Source organism: Spinacia oleracea, chromosome 3 (genome assembly GCF_020520425.1).
Source record: "Spinacia oleracea cultivar Varoflay chromosome 3, BTI_SOV_V1, whole genome shotgun sequence".
Classification (NCBI taxonomy): Eukaryota; Viridiplantae; Streptophyta; class Magnoliopsida; order Caryophyllales; family Amaranthaceae; genus Spinacia; species Spinacia oleracea.
Window position 1 is genome coordinate 66667574 of NC_079489.1, and position 4359 is coordinate 66671932.

The 4359-nt window shown below is 34.2% G+C and overlaps 1 long non-coding RNA gene across 1 annotated transcript; it reads right to left on the reverse strand.

Annotated features, from left to right (window-relative positions):
• Window positions 1-1425: 1425 nt before the first annotated feature.
• Window positions 1426-3010, reverse strand: LOC130469087 (uncharacterized). Its single transcript, XR_008929462.1, has 3 exons — window positions 2922-3010; window positions 1743-1841; window positions 1426-1641 (listed from the first exon to the last, which is right to left on the reverse strand). It is a non-coding gene; the product is annotated as an uncharacterized lncRNA (long non-coding RNA).
• Window positions 3011-4359: the final 1349 nt, after the last annotated feature.

Below are 4359 nucleotides of genomic sequence, written 5' to 3' on the forward strand. Positions count from 1 at the left end.
AAATGTTAAAAAGTTACCTAAAAGTTATCTTTTCTTTAGTGATAACAATTTTTTTAATAAACATTATTTCTTCAAAATCACAAATAATTATAAAATTAATCATTTAACCCTTTAAAATATTTATATATCAACTTTATTTTTATAATATAAAAATTAATCAAAATATTTAAAAGTCACAAAAAAATCGGGTAAAACTTATCCTAAATTCCCGATGTACAAAAAAATTATTGTACATCTTGTGCATGTAAAGCCTATTGAATAAGAATAAAGAGGGACATCAGTTGGCCCATAAAGAACATGAAAACGACGTTCCTCAAATTTACGAAAGCGGCGTTCCAACAACGTTCTTCCAACACGTGGAGGCATACGACACGTGGTTAGACCATGCCCGACAAAACCACACTTTTTGCAAAATCTGAATATTCCCTCGTACTTGAATTAAATCCACGTCACTCCATTATCAGAAGTAGGAAAAAAACAACCTGGGACCAGGGGGACTAGCAAATTAACCAATTATTCTAACTCTAGGGCATGGAACAAACACCATACCAGGCGTCGCATCCTCCACCATCGTTACGTCACCGACGTGACTGAGGATACTTGCAGCTACTTCGTGAGTGGAGAACTGCAGGGGCAAGCCATCCACCTTAACCCAGAGCTCATCCAAATGTAAATTAAGGTCCTTCAACACTGCCTCACCTTTCGCTCGTTGAATAACCATCAAGCTTCCTTTGAAATGAACCCATCCACGGATGTCCAGGAACACTGCATCATCTTCATTACCGCACTGAAAGATGAAGTCTTCACCAAAGGGAAGCACCGAAACTGGTTGACGAAGGTGCCAAAACCTATCACTAGTGGAAAAAGGGTCATTTGCATCGCACTTTTAAGCACATTTGCGTCACACATCGTGCGTGGCAAAAGCTCTCGACGCAAATGACTAAAAGTCATTTGCGTCGCACATTTGTGCGACGCAAATGACCCTTATTTGCGTCGCACATTAAGCAAATGTGCGTGGCAAATGACTTTTCAGGCACCATGTTGAAAAGTCATTAGCCACGCACATTAGCTAAATGTGCGACGCAAATGACTTTCGGGCGCCAAAAAAAAAGTCATTTGCCACGCACATTAGCTTAATGTGCGACGCAAATGACTTTCAGGCGCCAAAAAAAAAAGTCTTTTGCCACGCACAATAGTTTAATGTGCGACGCAAATGACAATTTTAGCGCCAAAAAATTAAGTCATTTGCCTCGCACATTAAGCTAACGTGCGTGGCAAATGACTTATTTTTTTTAAAAAAAATAATTTGTTTTTTAATATTTTAGTTGGAAATTCCGACATGATCGTCTTTGAAATTAGACGCTTCATTCCCAATACCGGGAATACATTTATAAATAATACCTGTCACAAAAGTTTACAACGTAATTAACGTTCCCAATAAAAGGCAATTAAATTCGTCATAGATCAACCAACATGTTACAACAAACATAAAATTATTACAAAAGGTACGTAGCTAGCTAGAGATCGAGTTCATATTACAAATTAAGCTAAAAATTCGACATTGTTCATGAAGTAATCTGCCCAAAAATCTTTCACCTCATTAATCTCCTCCGGTGAATAAGGCAATGTTCTTGAAAAATCCTAAAAAAGTGTAAATAATTCAATTTATCAACGTTCGATCAATATAATAGTTTTGTGTACTTCAATTTATTATATAAAGTACGTAGTTTATGAGAACATACCTTAGTAAGATCTTGACTATTACCATGATTCATTATTATGTCGTACATAAAACGCATGACGTAGTAGCCACAATCTAGTGATCCCGGTTGTTGAGCACACTAAATGCATTAAAATAAATAACACAAGTAAAATTTCTATCACATTGTATGTTATAATTTTGAAAAACTTGCTTCTTAGGTAAATAATAAACTAATTATACATGTGCTCGAATCCATGCATATTTACAACTTTCTAAGGCTCTTTACAATCTATTATTTCACATTTAAGGCTAATTGGGTCGTTCTAGGTCATTTTTAGGCAAAAATGAAGTTTTCAAACCCAAGAGGAATACATATGGTTGGCTTAAATAGTTGGCAGTCCGAACAAGGCGAACATAATACAGATAACAACAGTTATTAACTATAAATAAAATACATATAAAGATGCATTGTATACTAAAGTGGACTTATTAATTGATGAAAAATATTTATTAAAAATGGTGGTGGTTTTCCCAAGGACCTCATATATTGTAATATGACTCTCTCCATTAACATTAGCAGTCACTTTAGAAAGAATTCAGTTGTATATGATCAACGGTATTCCCAGGTTTTCGTTGACCCGCACCCAACAAGCAAAGGAAACAGAGGATGAGTAGTCTATCATTGTATCTCCATAAAAATACACTACTATACGTCTACACTGTATGTAATTCATTTACAAACCCACTAACTAAAAGATTTTAAAAGGTGAGAAGCAGATTATAAAAGAATAATTTTGGTATGGTCTTGTTCCCGAATTATTAAAACTTGGAAGTAGTAATTAACAAAGTTGAGTTGTTACATGATTTCTGTGATTCAATGTCCGTTTTCTAGTAACATGGTCCACTTTGTCTTGTTTATTACATTCAAATAAAGCAAGGTGCATTGGTTTGAAGATATTACCAAGATCCTTTGATGCGAAATTTCAAAGCATACCAGCTTGCTAAACGGTTAGGACTCTTGTTCGTTACCATTTCTTCTTTTTCTTGATCTAGAGAACTATTTTTTCACTAATAACATAATCAAGGTTGATAGTGATAGTTCTACCAGATACCATATTAAACATTCATCCATGAAAAAATTATACCAATAATTGAAAGTTTAAACAGAAAGAATTCTTGAGCAACATCAAGGCAGAAGTTCATTAAATAAGAGGATTACCACTTCTGGATGCCTGTTTCATTGAAGAGTTAGGAACTGCTAGCTTCTTTGGTGTACCAGCTCTACCTCTCTTATAGACTTGTGAGAATATCTGCCTCTGGGGAACATTCACTAAAGTTACGAACGATCGGCTCCTTTCCTGCAAATTTTTGTACACAATCAGTTGAGATCTACCCTAGATTCATATTATGGGCCTTATGGCACTAGGTAATGCAAGTTATTATAGGAAGAATATAATGCCACATAGCTTACATTATATAGCATTGTCTTCATAAAATAGGTAAATTATATTATCAGCTCAGAAATTAACCAATCATTGGTTCCACGAACTCTATTTGCTCCATACTCAATAACAGAATAAATAACCAGCTACAGCAGCTGTCATGTGTCGAGTACAAACTTAATTAACAAAGTATCCAAGTTTACAGAAGGCACCAACAGCTAGTGTAATAATAAACTGTACAAAGCCGGAAAGCTTGCACTTACCCCCGTATGCTGCTTCGTTGCACATCTTAGACATCTGCAAAATGCAAATACTTACATAAGTTTGTTAACCATAAGAACATCTCTGGAACACAAATGACGGTTGTCTAGAATCTCCACATAACATAATTGAATTAAAAGCATGTCAAATTTCTAATTAGGGTTCGATATTGAGATACTAGAATCTGTCAAATATCCCATCCACAAAAATAAAAACAACCCTGAAATATGGGTTTTACAGAATCCACCAATATGAGTAGAATTTAAAGCTTCTGCATCAAACTTCTCATGTAATTTCCTATATTCACAGCCATATAATTGCATAACCATTTCATTACCATAAAATTAAGCAATAATTTCAATTACCCTAAAAAAACAAGTGTCAATAATTCCACAATTAGACAACAACCAAATATTAAGTTTCTAAACACTCGAAATCAATCGCATAACACTTCAAATACTGACAAACTATAGCTAATAATCAGATTCTCGTACTAACTGGAAATTAAACTCAAATTAAGCATCTTAATACATAATCTACATAGAGTTCTACATTATTAACGAATATTGAAGTGAAATTTACTAGTTCCAAATTTCCCAAAATTCAATCAAACAACAAATTAAACCTAAAATTCCCAACCATGAACCCTAAATGTATACGAATCACCAAGTAAAGTGGATATAAATTTCCTCAATTACGCTACCAGCTTCAAAAAAAGACAATTTAAACCAGAACTTTCATCCAAAACCCTAATATTGAACGAATCTGTATTGTACCTGTTGCTATATAAAACCATACAATTTGATGCCAAAGAAATAAGATGCAGATTTGACGACTCACCGGAAAACAATCTTAAATCAATAGATAACAAAAAACTAAAACCCTAGGTTCACCAAAATCAACATAAGAAAGGGGCAAAACATGATAAACTTCGGAACTAGGGTATGAGAGAGA